Source organism: Xenopus laevis, chromosome 6S (genome assembly GCF_017654675.1).
Source record: "Xenopus laevis strain J_2021 chromosome 6S, Xenopus_laevis_v10.1, whole genome shotgun sequence".
Lineage (NCBI taxonomy): Eukaryota > Metazoa > Chordata > Amphibia > Anura > Pipidae > Xenopus > Xenopus laevis.
Genome location: NC_054382.1, coordinates 39,528,433 through 39,548,853, shown reverse-complemented (window position 1 = coordinate 39,548,853; position 20,421 = coordinate 39,528,433). Strand labels below are relative to the sequence as shown.

The 20,421-nt window shown below is 42.2% G+C and overlaps 1 protein-coding gene across 1 annotated transcript in view; it reads left to right on the top strand.

The window, feature by feature from the left end:
* Nucleotides 1–14,936: 14,936 nt before the first annotated feature.
* Nucleotides 14,937–20,421, top strand: part of thrb.S (thyroid hormone receptor, beta S homeolog) — a 220,983-nt gene continuing 215,498 nt past the window's right edge. The window contains exon 1 of the mRNA XM_041567090.1: nucleotides 14,937–15,123. The gene's annotated coding sequence lies outside the window, so the exon portion shown is untranslated. The remainder of the gene's footprint in view (nucleotides 15,124–20,421) is intronic.

The following is a 20,421-nucleotide window of genomic DNA, read 5'->3' as shown; positions in this document are numbered from 1 at the left end:
AGTTCATTAAAGGCTTTTCCTCCAAGATTTCTCCTATTCTTGCTCTTATCCGCAAAGGGGGCAAACCTCAGCACTGGCCCCCTCTAGCTGTGGAAGCCTTTGAAACATTGAAAGAGGCCTTTTCTTCTGCACCAATTCTGAGACACCCCGAACCTCTTCTGCCCTTTTTCCTTGAAGTGGACGCCTCTGATGTGGGAGCTGGAGCCGTTTTATCTCAAAGGTCTTCTTCGGATGGGAAGTTACATCAGTGTGCATTCTTCTCCAAAAAATTCTCTTCTCCCGAGCAGAATTATGACGTTGGGAATCGTGAACTGCTCGCGGTCAAATTGGCCCTGGAGGAGTGGAGGCATCTACTTGAGGGATCTTCTATTCCTGTGACCATCTTTACAGACCACAAGAACCTTGAATTTATCCAGTCCCTGAAACGTTTAAATCCTCGTCAAGCCAGATGGTCTTTATTTTTCTCCCGTTTTAATTTTATCATCACCTTCGTCCTGGCTCAAGAAATAGAAAGGCTGATGCGCTGTCCAGGAGTTTTGTTCCCGAGATTTCTTATTCTGAAGATCCCGAACCTATAGTGCCTCCTTCCAAGATTGTTGCTGCCTTGTTTCCCTCCTTGGCTTCTGAACTTCTTTCTGCCCAGGCCTCTGCTCCTGATAACATTCCCTTGGGGGTTGCTTTTGTTCCACCTGAGTGTCGCCAGGCCATCCTATCTCAAACTCACAATTCCAAACAAGCTGGTCACCCGGGGATTGAGAAGACCACTGAACTCCTGTCACGCTTGGTGTGGTGGCCATCGATGAGAAAGGACGTGAAAGATTTTATTTCTTCCTGTGCTACCTGTGCTGTCTCTAAAGCTAGTCATTCTTCTCCCAAGGGTCTTCTCCTGCCGTTGCCCATCCCTTCTCGCCCTTGGACTCATGTGGCAATGGATTTCATTGTCGATCTGCCCTTATCCTCCGGCCACACTGTGATCTGGGTGGTGATCGACAGATTTAGTAAGATGGCCCATTTTACTCCACTTCGGAAATTGCCTTCTGCCTCTGACTTTCTGAACTTTTTATTAAACATATTTTTCGCCTCCATGGTTTTCCTGCTGAGATTGTTTCTGATCGGGGTTCTCAATTTATATCCAAGTTCTGGAGGTCGCTATGCAAGGCCCTTAATATTTCTCTCCAATTTTCCTCTGCTTACCACCCACAATCCAATGGTGCTGCTGAACGGGTCAACCAGGCTTTGGAGCAGTTTCTGCGCTGTCATGTGTCTCTGTGCCAGGACGATTGGTCGGATCTTCTTCCTTGGGCTGAGTTCGCTCACAATAATGCGCTGCATTCCTCTTCCCTAAAGTCTCCCTTCTTCTGTGTTTATGGTCGGAATCCGTTGGCCTTTCCTCAAGATCTTCTTCTTACCAACGTTCCTGCGGCCAACGACCAAGCTGCTCACATGTTGGCTATCTGGGAGGCCACTGCCACTAATTTGGAGAAGAGTTCCCTGGCTCAGAAGAGGTTTGCCGATAAGAGAAGAGTTCCTGCCCCTCCATATTCTCCTGGTGACAAAGTTTTTCTTTCTACTCGTAATATTCGTCTGAAATTCCCACTCCCAAACTTGGTCCTAAGTTCATCGGCCCTTATCCTGTCGTCGAAGTCATCAACCCTGTGGCGGTCCGCCTTCAACTTCCTCCGGAGATGCGGATTCCAAATGTCTTTCATGTCTCGTTACTTAAGCCTGCTGTGTCTTGTCCTTCTTCTTCTTCCCCAGCTCCTGTCCTGGTTGATGGTCACCAGGAATTCGAAGTCAAGAGGATTTTGGACTCCTGTTTTTCCAGGGGTACTCTTCAGTATCTCATTGAGTGGAAAGGGTTCGGTCCGGAGGAGTGCTCCTGGGTGAGGAACTCGGACGTCCATGCGCCTGCCTTGGTCCGTAAGTTCCATAGACTTTTCCCTTCTTCTCCTAGTCTCGGTGGTCCTGAGGCCCCCCCTAAGGAGGGGGGTACTGTAATGGATTCTAACTCACCTTCCAAAGATGGCGTCCAAGATGGCGACCCCCTGCCTCACCGCATGGTTCCTGATGGGCGCAGCTCCATGGTGTCATCGTCTTCCTGCTCCCGGATTGGCCGCCGGCGACGGAATGGACGCCGGCGTCAGAATGGGCGCCGGCGTCAGGACGTCAGCGTGGGGACGCTGGCGTCTGCGTCTGACGCAAGCGCGTCAGCGTCTGACGCCAGTGCGTCAACTTTGGCGCCAAACTCAGAGACTACTTAAACCTCTCTCCCCTTCCAGTCCTTGCCCAACTATAGGTTCCTGTTCGTCTGTTCCTGGGTGTGATATACTGCTTTTGATTCTTGTGTACCGACTCTTGCCTGTTATTACGATTCCTGTTGTCTGCTGCCTGGTCTGATCTATTTGCCTGTACCTTGACGATTCTTTTGATAAACGCTCTTGTACCTCGAACTTGGTTTGGTCTCCTCTTTGGTCTACACTATTACTGCGCCTTCGGGCCCCTTACAACCACGAGCGGAAGCAAGACTATCTCATGCAAGGATTCCACAATCTGACTCGCCGGCTGGAGTCTCCGCAGCCTTTGCCTGGTCCAGTTGCTTCTCCTCCTGTGGTTTCTTCTGCTTTGATGGGTAACACCTCTAAAACCCATGAACCCAAAATTGTGTTCCCTGAAAAATTCAGTGGGGACAGAACCAAATTTTTTGTGTTTAAGGAGGCCTGTAAATTATACCTTAGTTTCTTTCCTGATTCATTCACATCTGGTGAGGAGAAAGTAAGGTTTGTTATGACCCTGCTTCAGGGTGACCCTCAAATTTGGGCTCTCAGATTACCCTCCACTGATCCTGCCCGCTTTTCCCTTGATTGTTTCTTTAACACTATGGCAATTCTATGACCCGGATCGTGCGTCTTCTGCCGACTCCGCAATTCGTAAATTACGCCAGGGAAAACGGGATGCGGAGGTATATTGCACAGAGTTCCGCTGGTGGGCAGTTGAAACTGGTTGGAATGACATGGCTCTTCGAAGCCAGTTCCGTATTGGACTTTCTGATGCTGTTAAGGATAGCCTAGTTAACTATCCTCTATCTTCCAACCTGGATGATCTCATGTCTCTTGCCATCCAGGTGGATAGAAGACAGAGGGAGAGAAGGGGTGAGAAAGGTTCTTCCTTTCAGTCTGGGTATACCAACACTAAGTCAAACTTTCCAAATGTGGTGACCAATGTTAAATTCCCTAATCCCTCTGTTCCTCTACCTCAGGAGGAACCCATGCAATTGGGTATATCTCATCTGACTCCTGAGGAAAAGGCCCGCAGGCGATCCCAAGGTTTATGCATATACTGTGGGGAGAAGGGTCATTTCTTGAATCAATGTCCTAAGAGGCCGGGAAACTTCCAAGCCTAAATGGAGAAGGGGAGCTCCATTTGGGTAAAGAAGTTTCCTCTCCCCAGTATTTCTCTAGGATTTTGATATCTGTTAAACTTACCTGGCCTACGGGTTCTGTCAGGGTGTCCGCTTTTGGATTCACTTTGAACTCTCCTTACATGCAACACAAAGGTTCTTAGGTTTTGCCAATTACTATCGTCAGTTCATTAAAAACTTCTCCCTGATAGTGGCCCCTATTACTGATTTGACTAAGAAAGGTGCTGATCCAAGCATATGGTCCCCTCAAGCTATCCAAGCTTTTGAATCTCTCAAAAAAGAGTTCAGTTCTGCCCCCATTCTTCGACACCCTGACACTGCACTTTCTTTCATTGTTGAGGTTGATGCCTCTGAAGTTGGGGCTGGGGCAATTCTTTCTCAAAGGCATCCGGTAAACAACAAAGTGCACCCCTGTGCATTTTTCTCTAAAAAATTCTCTCCTGCTGTGGCTAACTATGACATCGGAAATAGAGAATTGTTGGCTATCAAATGGGCCTTTGAGGAATGGCGGCATCTGTTGGAGGGCGCTAAGCACTTAATAACGGTCTTTAGTGACCATAAAAATCTTTTGTATATACTGTAGAGTCAGCCAAACGGCTGAATCCTAGGCAGGCTAGACCAGGTTTGATTTCGCTCTTACTTTTAGGCCAGGCTCTAAAAACACTAAGGCAGATGCACTCTCTAGAAATTTCGAATCCAACCCCACCGAATCTAGTGAGTGCATTTCCATCATCCCAAGCAAATTAATTGTGGCAGCTTTGGGATCTGACCTTAGTACTTTGTTATCTCATGCTCAATCTTCTGCCCCAGTTGAAACTCCCTCCGGGAGACTATTTGTTCCTGAGGATCTCAGGGAACAGGTTTTGGGTGAAGTCCACAATTCCAAAATGGCGGGACATCCTGGTATCACGAAGACAGTGTCCCTTTTATCCCGCAATGTGTGGTGGCCTTCCTATAAGCAAGATGCTAAAGCTTTCGTTAATTCCTGTCCCGTTTGTCAAAGGTCTAAATCCTCCAGGAATTTGTCGCAGGGATTGTTAAGGCCACTACCCATTCCTGACAAACCTTGGTCCCATCCCATCGATGGATTTTATTGTTGATCTACCCCCTTCTCAGGGGAAAACTGTGATTTGGGTGGTGGTGGATAGGTTTAGCAAAATGGGCCATTTTATTTCCCTTCCACACCTCCCGTCTGCCAAAACCCTGTCTGAATTATTCATTTCCCACATCTTTAAGTTACATGGGTTTCCGGTAAATATTGTTTCTGACAGTGGGGTTCAATTTGTTTCAAAGTTTTGGCGAGCCTTCTGCTCTTTGGTTGGGATTGAGTTGTCATTTTCTACCGCTTATCACCCCCAAACCAATGGTCAAACTGAAAGGGTTAATCAATCCCTTGAACAGTATCTGAGGTGTTATGTATCTGACAACCAATCCTCATGGGCTGAACTGTTACCCTAGGCAGAATTTGCCTACAATAATGCTACTCATTCCTCCACTGGTGAATCTCCTTTCTTTATTGTCCATGGTTTACACCCCAAAGCATTTTCATTTTCTGGTTCTTTGTCTCCTGTACCCTCTGTTAACTCCTCTGTCCAACAGTTTGCGAAGATTTGGTCTCAGGTGCATGACTCTCTTTCCGCAGCTACAGCCGCTCAGAAAAAGGCAGCTGATAGATCCCGTAGGGAGGCACCCAAGTATAAGGTTGGTGACTGTTTGGTTGTCTACTAAAAACATCAAACTCAAAGTCCCCTCTCTCAAGTTGGGTCCTAAGTTTATTGGTCCATATCCCATCTCAGAAATAATTAATCCTTCCTCTGTTCGTCTTAAATTACCAGTCAATTTTAAGATTTCTAACTCTTTTCACGTCTCTCTCCTAAAACCAGCTTCACAGGTCTGTCATCTACCAGTTCCTCCCCCAGTGTTGGTTGAAGGTCAGTCCGAATTTGAGATCCAAGAGCTCCTCGAATCCTGCCTGGTGCGTGGTAAGCTCCAGTATCTAGTTAAATGGAAGGGCTATGGCCCTGAGGAGAACTCTTTGGTCTCAGTTAGTGACATCAGGGCTGACCGTCTCAGGAGACTGTTTCATCAAAAATTTCGTGGGAAACCTGGGGGTCCAGTGGCCCCCCCTAGAGGGGGGGGTAATGTAGTAAATATTACTTGCCCTGGTGGGCCAGTGGTGCGGCGGGGACGCCCGCCGCGCCGCTCCGTGTCCGGCGCCATCTTGGAGGCTTAAGGACGCGTGCCTCTTCGTCATTTAAAGGCGCAGGCGTGCTGGCGTGATGACTCCAGCGCGCAATGACGCTTAATTTGAATAGTTTAAAAGGCTCATTAGGGCTGTGAGACCTTGCCCGTGATAGGATCTTGTTCCTGGTGCTTTGTTTGTGATTCTGATTCTGATTTCTGATTCTGGTTTTGACCCCTGCCTGGCTTTACTATTATCCTGACTTCTATATCCGACCCTTGCCTGAATATCGACTATCCTTCTGCTTAACCCTCCTGTCTGATTGATTACCCGGTTTTGACCTTGGCCTGCCTGATTACGATTGACTTCCGCCTGCCCCGACCCAGGCTGAACTGATTACGATTCTGTTTCCTGTTTTGTACTGTGACCCTCGGCCCAAAAGACTCTGCTACCTGCCGTGCCCCTCTGCTAGCCAGAACATCTTGCCTTGTACCCCTCGTTAAGTCCAGGTGGCACCCAAGTAAGCTGAGGGCTCCTCCCGAAGCCCAACGGTGGTCACACTACTGGTGAAGCCGAGCCGAGACCAGGGTACCTGGCACCTGTTCAGGTATTGGTTGCCGGCCGTGACAGCAATCAATTCTATATTTGACTATACAGGCCCGGACTGGCAATCTATGGGTTCTGGCAAATGTCAGACAGTATAGACAGTCACTATTTATTGGGCCTGTGGTGGGTCTGCTTGGGCCTCTGTGTACTTGGAATGCCAGGGCCTAGTGTGAATCCCAGTCCAGATCAGTTTTTAAACCCATGACTGTGCATATATTGAATACTACAACATTTGAAGGGTTTACTGAAAATATATTTTGAATGTCCTGAAAATGTCTGAAATTAAAAAATGCTGAACAAACACCTGCACTGGCATATCACGTTATAGCACCTGCCAATTACTGCTTGAATTTACATACAGTACAAATGAACCCTGGCTGTTTTAGTTATTGAATTCCATCATGTGAGCTTAACTTTCTGAAATGATGGAGCCCTCATTTAACTTAGTTTAAAGAACTCAATAACATACTTTTTATCTATTTAAAAAGGCAATTCACCAACTTTAAACTGCCAAGTATAAGGGCCATTGTTTTGAATGTTAAGATAGTTGGATGCCACAATGGTATTGATGTAAGCAGCAAAATTGTCTCATGTTTCTGGGGTTAGAGACCTATGTGGGTCTTATCAGGGGGACCTACCCTGGCCCTGACTCACTGATCCACTGACCTGTATTTTTAGTCACCTGGACTAGCTACCCAACAAAACAGCCTCATCCACAGCCCAGCCCACTACATCTCACCCATCATAAAAAAAGTATAATAATAAACTGGTGGTTCAGCTTCATAAAATAATGTATATATGACTTTCTCTGCATTAAAAGAGGCATTTTTGCAATATATATTAGTTACCAAATATAAAGGGTTTAGGAGATACTCTGCTGGATATTTTTCAATTAACTGCAATAAACATTTCTGAAAAATTGTTCAGAAGTAGGGCATTGCCGACACCTCTCGGGCCTCCTTATCAGCTTATATCACATGCAGTTTGGGCACAGCCTTCAAGTGCTGATTCTAATGTCCCCGTCCTTCATCAAACATACAGTATACAGTATGTTGCCATTCATTGGACCATATCAGCACTTGAAGCAGGTTGTGACAAAACTGTGAGCAAAACTGAGTAAAAACTGTTTTATGCTGCCTTACATTGCCATCATGGAGCCTTTGGATATACAGTATCATACACAAAGTAATACAGTAATGTATTTTTATGCCTGTGTGCCAACATTTCTACTAATCACATTAACTAATAATGCTCCACAATTATCTGGGAAAGTTTGTTCAAAATATGAAAAATACATACCTACCACGGAAAGACAAGAAACATAAGCTTTCATGAGTGAATAAACCTCCCTTTGATTCTGAGAATAGCATACATTTGTCTTACAACTGAATAAGTCAGGATATCAATGGTCAACAAATATGGCAATCCTGGAAAAATTTAAACCAGTTATGCAGTACTGCTAAGAAGGAACAGAAAATAAACTACCCTCTTTAGCAACTATAGTTGGTGAAGCTAAATGATATGGGGTGAAAACCCTAAAGAAAGATGAAAGACCACATAACTCATTATACAGGTGGAGCTCCTACAAACTGTTCATTTGGCACACAAAATTTAAGGCAGCTCCATCTGAAAACACTAGATCTAAACAGATGCCTCTTTTGTCCCTAAGAATGCTTTTGAATTTGAATGATAGACTTGAAGATGAGGGCCTGAATAGAAAGATAACTAATAACGTAACAGTGACAATAAAATTGTATCCTCACAGAGCAATATTGGTTCAAAATCAATAACAAATAAAAATTGAAAAGTTGCTAAAAATACGGCATTTCAAAACACATGTAAAGTTAACGTAAAGGTAATGTCATGCTTACCTCAACCAGAAGTCAGAGAGTTGGAGGTCTAAGTGAATGGAGCCTTCCCTAAACCTCCCACTGAGAAATCAGTACCTGGATATGATGACAGGGTGAGCTCAGATGAGGAGTAGCAGAGGTGCTAATAATGAAGCACAGATCTGTAGAGTCCGAAATCAGGTACAGGGGTCAGACAAATAATCAAATCCAAAAGCAGGTAAGGGTCGAGACAGGCAGCAATCAAAAGAACTCCAAAAACAAAGCCAAGGGTCAAGCCGGAGACTCCTGACAGGTCCTGCTGCTGCCTTTTTCTCTCAACTAAGAGAGAACAGGGTCTTCCATTTTATTATGGCTTCCCATAGGCAAATAATAATTTACAAAAGTAACTTTAAATGCCTTGTACCACCTGACTTGGTTTTGGCACTTATGAGGCAATGCCAAACACTGTACTTAACCTGCACCTGTTAACCTCTTGTTTGCATCTGTAGGTTAACACCCACTTAGATTTTAAGCTGTATGTGGTTTAAAAAGGATGAAGTCTCTGCCACAAATGCAAATAATTCCAATTTTCAAAAATGATTAGAAATTATTAAATTCCAGTTTAATAATTCCAAATAATTGCAATTTTTAAAAATGATTTCCCTTTTCTCTGTAATAATAAAACAGTACCGTACCTTGTACTTTATCCCAACTAAGATATAATTAATACTTATTGGAGGCAAAACTATTCTGCTGGGTTTAATTAATGCTTAAATGATCTTTTAGTAGTCTTAAGGTATGGAGATCCACATTATAGGACGATTCCTTATCAGGAAAACACCAAGTCAAAATCATTCTGGATAACAGGCCCCATACCTGTATTAATTTATATTATTGTATTGTTGCCCATTTGTTCCTTAAATGTATTGCTATAATATACAGAACTGCATATATAAATAGTGATACATTAATACAAATATACATGCAAGAGGGGTCCAGTGATGTGATATTTTGGGTGTCATGGGTGACCCTTAATTTAGGGTCTCCTGTGGGGGGGCCAAGAAAATAATATTTTGCGTAGGGGGGGCTAGGATGTCATAGTCCCACCGCTGCCATACTGCGCTTTGAGGTAATCAAAAGTTAGTAAAGTTATATTCGCAACTGCAATATATAAAGTTGGAAAAATGTTATTGTGTTAATTCATGGAAAAAAAATATTCATAGACAAAAACTTTTGTGTTAAAAAAATAGTTTGAATTTTAAAAATACATCTCTTACTGAGTTTATTATAAGCTCACCAGATTTTAGCTAGCAAATTTATTTTGTTTCAATGTCTTTGGTCAACTTAAAAATTCATGTTCAGAAAACTTTAATTCAAAAGAAAAAAATAATAAATAAATAGTACATTGGCATTTCTGATTCTTAAGGCACAAAAGGGTGGGTGCCAGTGATTACTAAAAACTTAAAGTCGACCCCAAAATAAAAATTTGCCTTATAAAAGAAAACATAATGCAAAGCAACTTTCCTATATACGTTTATTACACATTTTCAGTGTTTTATTTGTAAAAGCAATTGTTATTGAAAGCTACATTTGCTTAACTCCTCTTGGTCTTGGTTGCCCAGCAAAGACAGGTCTGTTCATCAGATGCCTTGTCTTACATTTTATCAACAGTCTGAGCCACTGAGACAGAGATTAGAAAGGGACAGACAAACATTGCTTTTAATAGCATAACATATACAAGTAACTTCTGAGGAAGCGTGGAGCACCACGTGAAACGCTTAGAAGAATTAATATTGTGGATTTGGCCTGAATATTTATTGAATGCTGTTTTAATTTCAAATCTTGTGAATATATCCGGTTGGGGTCTCTTTAATTCATAATTAAAAAGCTATACTTCACTATATGGTGTTCCTATCTTTGTTTTATCTAAGGTTGTGAAGATTGAATTAACTTTGTTTGGCCTATAAACCTCTTCAAATCTGGTTAACACGTATTATCTCCAGAGAGGTCTTTTACAGCGCTGATTGGACTTTTCTACTTCTAATTAGCCCACTGGGGTACACAGAGAAACTCCATGAGTGCGATTTCTTGTGGATTCCTCTGGCTCAAACGCCCCAGAATCAACCCGGCAACCATGATCTCTTATATACACCCACACCTGTCATTGCTCCGGTGTCAAGGATTAGGTAGGGGGTGCAGTTTGCAGCTGTCTAGTCTGGTAACTAGAGTCCAAATTTGCCTAGCTCTGATTTGAAAATGAGACTGGAATGCGAAAAAGAGAGGACCTGAATAATGTAACAATAAAAATAAATGCATATGCCTATAGAGCATTTGTTTTTAGATAGGATCAGTGACCCCTTTTTAAAAGAAGGTAAATAATTGAAAGAACTATAAATAATGAAGACCAATTGAAAAGATTCCATTCTATAACATACTAAGAGTTAACTTAAAGGCCCCTTTAAGTTGCCATAGAACAGGGTCTGCAGTTCAGAACAAATAGTGAAACAATGGCTCTTTGACTTTCCTTGAGTAATATGTGATAAAGATCACAAGCAAATCTTACTTGGTGTATTATCGTCCAGTAAATGATAGCTATTTCTGTGTAAGAGGTGCTGCAGGCATCATATTTTGCAGAGAACATGCAAATTCTGATGTTTCAAAAAAAATAACCGAAAAACCGTTGTGAAAATAAAATCAAGGAAATCATCAGCTGGCCTCTGTTTCTCCTTATCCCATTCTGTATCTTCTTTAGCTCATTTCACTAGCATGGTTTGTATTGCTAAGCTAAGCAATGGCTGGGCATTTGTTAACATGAAAATATAAGAACCCAGTTAGCCAAAAACCTGTTCAGTTTATTACACACTGGCATGAGTGTATCGAAAGCTGGAATATTTACATGGCTTTATACAGCTTCGTTACTTTCGCAAGCAGGGTACTGTTTTATTAATACAGAGAAAAAGGAAATCATGAGAAAGATTTTGGGATAAATAGCACTCTATGGAAAATGGCATTCTTGTATTTAAGAGCTTTCTAGATTATGGGTTTCTGAATAACAGATGATATATCTGTATATACGTGTTCACCAGTTTGTAAATTATTTGCAGATGTGTAGTGTTGCTTAAATGTGGCTGATTTTGAGTTGGCATGGAGGGGCACCGCCTGGTCAGTGCATACCATGCTTGATGTGAAAGAAGAGATAGGCTGAAAGGGTACAAATATACCTGCAAGCTTTTTGGCACAATAAGCCTATTTTTACAGTATTTGAACCAACCCTAGAGCCTTAGGCCATAGTTTTTCATTTTACGTGGTTGCTACTCAAATGGGGTTTGTTTCTGTACTGTGTGTGGCTTCCCATAATTTGTACCATATAACATGTTCCACCACACTGCTTCTGAGAAATGTGCTGCCATGCCTGTCCGTGCTGCTCAGTTTACCACACACTGACAGAAGCATATGGAAAGCTTGATCACATGGCCCAAAGCCCTGACATATACCTGCTGCTAACTAGGTGCCGAGGGAGATATTTATAGGGGGGTAACTTCTTTAATATGTCGCTATGCCAGGGAATTGTCAGACACTGCACATCACTGCCGGGGAGTAGCCTAAAATAACCCCTCAGATAGCATTATTCATTTGGGAAAAACAGGAGGTCATGTTATTATTATTAACAAGTATATTAAGAGCGCCAAAAAAAAACCTGAAAAATCACCCAATAAAAAATATGGGTCCCCAATTCATTCCCAGCAATATCAGAGCCAGGTGGATTCCCACTGTTGTTGTAACCTGTTGTATTAACCTAAATTTACCCTCCTCTTGGGAACAGTTTATGAGGCCTTCAATTGGTGGAATAGAAAGTGGGACTTGAGTTCTTCCTAGAGCAAACTCTTTGTCTACTTTACTTTGAAGGACCTGGAGGAGCTGATTTTAGATCACAAATTTTGGGTGAATTCCTCTCTCTAGTTATAATGTGGATCCAAAGGTCTAGATGCTTTCGGCCAAATGTAAGAGATGCATCAGATAGGATTTTGCTCCTGAATTCCATGTCATATTCAGACCAAGCATGACCACTCCCAGATGAATATGCCTCCAGCATTAGATCAATGGAACCTTCTGATTCTTTTGCCTATCCTTCTCCCACTTGTCTCTTTTTTTCTCTATTTCGTTGAAATTCCAAACAGGTCAACAAATCTTATATGTCCCATTGCTTTCTTGGACTTAGGGAATTGAGGTAATTACACAGGCATGAGAATTCCCTACTGTTGCAACCCAAAGTCAGTTGGCAGATCTACCCCTTTCTATGTGAGGAGTCTTTAGTCTGTTGTAACCATTTTTTAAAGGACAAGTAAGGGTATAATGAAAGTCAATTTCATGAGAAACGGCATGGTAACATGCTTAGAGAAAACCTAAAACAACTCTGGATTTTGTCCTCAGTTTTTCTAATCAGTGCACATTGTGTTTTATCCTTTATACATGGTCAATATCACCTACCATCCCTGCTTTGTTAAAACTTCTCTATCCCAGGTATACACAAAAATTGAAGCCCAGGCCCTGCACATGTGTGCTCTTTTGTTCAGGTTATTGGGGTCTTATTGCTGCCCCTAAGGCTCTGCCTCTATCAGCCACTCCACCAATAGGAAACCCAGCATAATGTTTCCTAGGTGACACTAAGTTTCTTAAGCAACACCCACTCTGTTCGATATATTCAACTTTGCAAACAGTAAGAAAGCAACCGGGCCTGTCAACCATTTTTCAGCACAAAAGCAAAGCACTTGAGTGAGTGGGAAAAAGACAATTTTGCACCAACAAATATTTACAGTAGGCTCATCACACAAGCGAGGACATGGCACGGGGGCATGCCACTGAAACCTCATGCAAGCGCATAATGACAAGGATGTGAAGTCACAGTAATGTACGATGGTGGCTGCAATCATTTCAGATACCAGGGAACTTTGAGCAATGTGTATGCTGGTATAGTGAAGATTTGCTACATATAATAATGGCCTTTGGGGAGAATAGGATGTTTCCAATTTATGTATAATGAATTGCCCATCCTTCTCCTTTTAACTGCCGACAATCCCTTTCCTCAGTAGTACCACTAATCTGGAATTTCCATGGAATTGGAAGAGCAATTTCAATCAAACAGACATTAGACTCGTCATTATCGTGTGTAGTCAGAGGTAATTTCTGCTGTTCCACCTGATTGAGATCTGTCTTAGCAGTTACTTGAGACTCAAGCTGCTTGTCCTGCTGCTCTGGTGACCCAGGCATTGCTTGGAGCTGCTCCTGATGTCCTGCTGTTGCTGCAGTCTACTGTCTCATTGGTTGTTGGCTATGTATTTGTACTGATTGTACCTGCAATAAGAGTTAGGTAGAGGGGAAGAGGTACTGCCCAAGGACCCAAAAAACTGGCTCCCATGGCTGATATGGGTCCCATGCCCAGAGAGATCCCTGCTGTCACCATTGTGGTCCCCAAACAGTCCAGGAAGGTGGCCAATAACATGGAGCCTGATTATTCATGGTGAAAGTACATACACTATGGTCCTTGTATGAGCTGCATCAGTGTTAGAGCTGGTGGAGACTGGGTTAACTGTAATGGTAGGGGTTTCATTGAGAGCAGTGGAGGCAGGGTTGGCAGTGATGGGGCTAATAATATGTTGGGTGGGAGTCAGTTGTGTCAGGGTCAGACTGGCCCGGTGGGAAACCGGGAAAAGACCCCTCTCAAGATTGCATTCTACAAAACGGAAAAAAAAAGCCCTTTTAGGCGGTGCACATCGCCATCTGCCATTCACACAGGCGCTCCGAGGGGCGCCTTCACACAGGCATGCCATGTGCGATTGGCGTGTTACAGTAGGGGGGGGCTCAGAGGGGGGGCCCTGGACAGTAGTCCCGGTGGGCCCCGGCCCCCCAGTCTGACCCCCGATTGTGTTATGGGGACATGTACTGACATTTGAGGTGTGGTGTGCTAAGCAGCCTGGGGTAATCTAACATGATGCTCCTTGGGAGGAGAAGATTCAGTGCCATTATGGAATGGAACAGGAGCAGTAGTATTGTTGGCCTGCATAGTGTAGATGATAGTGATATTCTAAAACATTTTTCAATTATTTTTCATTTTTATTATTTGTGGTTTTTGAGTTAGTTAGCTTTTTGCAGTTTCAATAATATGGTTGCTTGGATCCAAATTACTCTAGCCCTTACACTAGATTTGAATCGGCAATTGGAGGAGGGCCTGAATTGAAAAAGGAGTAATAAAAAGTAGCAATAACAATACATTTGTAGCTTTACAGAGCATTTGTTTTTTTAGATGGGGTCGGTGACCTACACTTGAAAGCTGGAAAAAGTCAAAAGAAGAAGGCAAATAATTAAAAAAAAGACCAATTGAAAAGTTGCTTAGAATAGTTCTTCTATAACATAGCAAAAGTTAACTTAAAGTGAACCACCCCTTTAACAACTTTACATGTCGCAATCCTGGGAAGCATGTTGGTATAGCCCAAACGTTTTCCTTCCTAATATTCCTGTAACCTTTAGCAAACCAGGAAAATGATGGTGAAGATTTATATGCAGTAATTCACTTTCAATTTATACTAGCAGCCCATTGTTTCCAAACAAACCCCCCCCCCCAACCAATTTTTGCTTTTCCAGCAGCTGGTTCTTTATATATTCTATTGTTATTCCAGCCTGGTTTGATCCAGCAGTTTACCCACACAACCCTTATTGGGCTTCTTTTCAATTCACTGCAATCCTCGTATGTTCCTAGACCATAGCAGGAGACTGTCTACTTGTTACTGACTTGTCCTGCTGCTTTCAAGCTGCACTCTCCTTGTGCGACTGAAGAGGCGCAGGCAGGCTGAGTTAATATGTATATATATATATATATACTATACAGTAAGCTGCCTGTGTGTACTGATGGGATGGGAAGCAGAGGCTGCCCGACCCCTCCTCTTGAGTCTCCCCCGCCCTCCCTATCCTTGTTCGTCCTCCCCAGGCAGGTCATTTCAGGACAGCCCAGCACCCTGGTGCACGATCAGCTGTAGATCTCCTGTCTGTGTTGCTGCCACTGCTGTTGCTGCTCCAGTTCCTCTGACTGTCAGGTGAGCGATTCTCCTGCTTCTCTTATTCACCCGCATCTGTAGCAGCCGGCCTGCTGCTGCCGGGCCCCAGTCATTTTCTTCAGCTGGAAAATCATATTTATTTCATCTGTGTGCAATTTCCTTCTGCTGTGAGTGGAGAGGAGCCTGTGCCTCCGTGCACAATCATAAAAATAATAATCTGAGTAATGTCTTTAGCAGCAGAGCTCTGACTGCCAGTCAGCTCATGTACTTTCACTTTATCCGCCTGTCTCGTAAGCAGCAGCCTCTTGCACGCTGTCAGTTCTCTAGCACACTCTCACACACACTCACACACAGCTATACACATTCATTTCAATGCTCCCTAAAACATCTTTCACTTTGTTTGTTTGGATCCTGGTGTTTCCAATGTGTGCCTGATACTTCTAAGGTCTGTGGATTTATCTGTAGGAATCCAAAATTGGAAAACATTGCTTGTTATCCTTCATAGTGGATGTTTTTTTTTCTGTTACACTGCAATTTTTCTTCATATTATTATAATTAACAATGTCCAAGCTGTTCCTAAACTACAACTGTCAGTATCCCCCGGGTTGCCTTATGCTGCCAGGGGGTGCTGGGAGTTATGATTCAGCAACAGCTGTAGGGCCTCTTATTGGACAGCCTTGCTGTATAAAAAGTGATTTTCCCTCAGTGTGCATGGTGACAGCTGACGTGAAACTTATATTTGTATTCGTATGGCTTGTATTGGATGTTTGCATTAAAGCTATACTGCACAGGATCCCATGGCTTGTTTTCATTGGTCTAACGTGAAAGGGTAACAGGGATGTATTACTGTAATATTTGCACTGTGTATAAAGCTTATAGAATCAAACAAATCAAGATAAATGCCTCATTTGTGTTCATAGTTACATATGTAGCGTGAATCCTAACTGCCACTTGTTTGTGCCGTCACATGTGCTGTGATCATATGCCAAAGGTCCTGCTTTCTAGGCACCGTGAGTTCAATCAGATCTGCCGGCCCTGAACGAGTGAACAGTTTAGTGATATTAGCTGATTATCTGGATTATCTGAAGCAGAATTGTTTCTCCCTATGCCTTGAGCTTTCCTGCAGGAAAAATACAGTATGTTCTACCAGCAGCAGAAGCAGCAGCACAAGAGATTCCTGCATTCTTAATGAAAATGTTTCAGGGAGAGACAGCTCAGATGCGAGCAGTCTTTTATTTGTGTAAACTAACCTAGACACTCCCATGTGAATCCACCTCCAATCGCCCCCTCCATTCTTTTGTGGGCATTTAGACACTTGGGTGTCTGCCAGCTGTGAAGTTCATGGACTGCCAATGCTACCTTGTCCTTGTCTGAAATGTCAGGCCTACACGCTTCCAGATTTTCCTCTTATTACTGTTCTTTATTATCTCTAATTACAGTCTTACACGTTGATTGTGCCCCCTGTGATTCAGATTTTTTTTTTTCATTTATAAAATGTTGGCAACAGGGTGTAGGTAAAATGTAGTTCAACAACATGTGGAGGCTTTCTGGCTGCCCACCTATGTATATCCTGCTTTCCAGTCCATTAATCTAACTAGGATTAAGCAACACTGTTGCTATGCTTCTGAATAGTGTGCTGGGGAATTTCAGTTCGGTTGCTCTTTTCATGGCTCTGCGACTGTTTAAAAGTGAATAGTGATTTCTTCTTGACAACAATGGAAATAGAACTTTTCACCTGTGTTGTGCTTTTAATGTTACAGTATATTAGTTTGTTTGGCTGTGGCTGTAATTTCTTTCTGAAAACCCTTGTAAAATAATCCCAGGGCCGAAGCAGTTGGTTCTGAGGTTAAAGGAATAGTTCAGTGTGAAAATAAAAACTGGGTAAATAGATAGGCTGGGCAAAATAAAAAATGTTTCTAATATAGTTAGTTAAGCCAAAAATGTAATGTAGAAAGGCTGGAGTGAACAGATGTCTAATAAAAAAGCCAGAATTCAACTTCCTGCTTTTCAGCTCTATAACTCTGAGTTAGTCAGCGACTTGAAGGGGGGCCACATGGTACATTTCTGTTCAGTGAGTTTGTAATTGACCCTCAGCATTCAGCTCAGATTCAAAAGCAACAGATATGACCCATGTGGCCCCCCCTCAAGTCTCTGATTGGATTCTGCCTGGTAACCAGGGCAACCAGTCAGTGTTAACCAAGAGAGCTGAAAAGTAGTGTTCAGACTGATATGTTATACATCAAATCACTCCAGCCTTTATACATTTAATTTTTGGCTAACTAACTATATTAGAAACATTTTTTATTTTGCCCAGCCTATCTATTTACCCAGTTTTTATTTTTACACTGAACAATTCCTTTAAGAATCCTGACTATAAGACTGGATCTCAAGCTAGGGGATATCCCAGTGCCAGGTCCTTGTGATCTTGACCAATTAGCTAATCCTCTGAAGTCCCAGCATACTAAATGCTCACTAAGATGACTGGTTTAAATGCTTTAATACCCTGAGATCGTTGAGAACAGCAAGGTAAATGCTCTGTTGATTGGTTGATATTATTTCTTTGACCTGGGGCAAACTTTGCTCCTGTTTTTATATTATCTATTTATTTAGGGCAACGAACTCTTCAAGTTATTATATGAGTAAATTAGACAGAACATAAATACTAAGTCTAAGCCCATAGGGGCTTATAAAGTAATTTCTCTTTTGCATGCAAACTCGCATAAACATATGCACAAGAGTAATTTGATGAGAAACTAGTAAAGCTATAGGAGTACCTTTTGGTCTGTAGAAGGATACCCTTACAAACATAGGCTGAACATTTATGAGTTTTATATGAGCAGTTGATTCGAGTTCTAGCCACCAATGAGACGTTTACTGTCAAACAGGTGACTAGTAAATGCTGCCTGCTGGCCAGTTGCTATAGGTTATGTAACCCCATCTAGGTTAGGCTAGACCTTGTCTGGCTTAGAAACAGGCAGAGCACTTGTTACATTTGACCATCTCTCCATAGGTTGGGCTTATGCTACTTGAAAGGTTGATGGGAATGGTGTTGTGCAAATACACCTCACTTGTGCTGCATAACTAAATAACAGAATTGGATGCCAGAAGGCTCTTGAACAAAACAAATAGCAACAGTGCAAATTAGGGTTTTATACTTACAATCCTCTGAGGTTTTCACATACATGTCAGGTAACAACATAGCATTTCAGAGGGGTGACATCCCTGTAGAGATAGTGTTCCACACTGGATAGATACACCCTCAGGATTTCTGTACTGTAACCTGGATCCCCACACATTGGATCAGGGAAATCACTAAACCTAAAATCCATAGTACATTCTAAAGCATGTGGGGCAAATGAAGTCTTCATTAAGGGTATCACATAACAGAACCCTTGTGTGTTCTTCTTTCTCTTTATTCTTTTCACCATATGTGGAGAATTTGAGCAAAAGGAAGGACCAGAAGGGAAGAAAAGGAAAGTGCCGTAACCATCTTTTCCGATACTAATAAGTCTGCACCCAGTTTGCACAAAGTTATGTTAAATACAGGAGACATGTCATGTTTTGCCAAATAACTACAGAGTATGTGTTCCTACAGTTGTACAGTAGTAAGAGACTAGCTACCCATTGGCTTTCTGTTTTCAACCACTACCTTATTTATCGATTACTGTATTTTTAGCTATGTATTACTATGTATGTTCTAAGCTTCAGGCCAACAACCCTGTTTAGAAAATTATCCCAATGAGTTATAATTTTGTTCTACACCTAAGGTAACTTACCTCCTCAGGAGAAAGTATAAAATGTTAGTGTATTGAATATATTTGGCAATTATGTTCATGGCTGTGGTTTTTGATATTGTGTCTTTGATATGACATTGGGTACAGTTTTGCAAAACTACTATAAACTACTATACTACTAACTACTATATAGGGCAACCTTATTAATGTTGTTGTGTAATTTTACACAAACAATATTACAGGTCTGCACTTATGAAAGGTTATACTTTATGTGCTATGTTGCTTATCTTCAAGTAAAAGTATACAATGTTCTACAGATATAGCCATGGACAAAAAAGGAACCCATACAACAGAAGGTTTGGCCTTCTATTTAAATGTAAGGCTGGGTGAGCCATCAATGTTGTTGAGTGAAATGACTATATATGTGTTGGAAACAACTGCTATTCATTCAGTAGCCTAAGGTTGCCTAAGGCAAGAGCTTTTATATACTGTAAGAAGGAAATAGAGTTACAGGACTACCTTTGTGCCCTCTTTTGGAACAGTACCTTAAAGGAATACTATAAAACTTATCTCTGAAATCACTGGTTTTGTACAAGTGTAGCGCTGTAGTAAAATGAGTGGCACTCTACTAAGAGGTTAACTATATATATATATATATATATATATATATATATATATATATATATATATATATATATATATTTGTGATCTGAACTTTCTCTCAGGGGTGAAGCCCCCTCAACAGTGTGGAGGCAGGGTGTAGTGGAACTGTTTCAAAGTACTATGCACAATAATTGGGCACCAGTGGTTCTTTATGCTTAACCAGAGAACTTAGTTTATTCAACAGAATAATCCACATAGGAGTTCACAGAATCCAAGAACATAGAGCAACAGATGATAGCATATACTCACAAGCATCAATGATCAGCTTAGTCCAGGGTCAGACTGGGCCACTGGGACACTGGGAAAAAACCCAGTGGGCCCCCGGCTCTAGTGGGCCCCTCTGGCCCAGATCCGCCCCCTGGTTTCTTTCTGCCACAACTGATCGCGGCAAAAAAGCTGTGCGGGATGTGCACGCTGCTTGCTAATGCATGCTGACGCGCATGCGCACATGAGCTAAATGACCGGTCTGTCACTCCAAGAGTGACCTATTACAAAGTATAGCTTATCCCTTATTAGGCCTAATGCACCTAAGTTCCACTACCCATTCCCTTCCTGCCTGCTTGGTAAGGACCTCGAGCACATTGTTACCCAGAACTTTATACTATAATACAGTGCTATCTACTGTACAGTGTGAGAACACCATGGCATAGGGCATAGCTTAAGGCAGAATAATTAAATAGGTTCACCATTAGGACCCATTTAGGCATCTATAACACTGGGGATTTGCCTGCCAATATTAATTAGAGTGGCTAATTTACCAGACCCCTTCACAAGCATAACACATAACACCATTTTTGAAGCCCTATGGGGTCAGAAAGTCTCTGTTGGTATAAATTAAATACTTGAATGAAAGCAAATTCCATTGCTGTGCTCCATCTACTGAATGATAAATATACTTGTCATTTATTCCACAGCAGCATGTAAAGATCAACATAGGTGT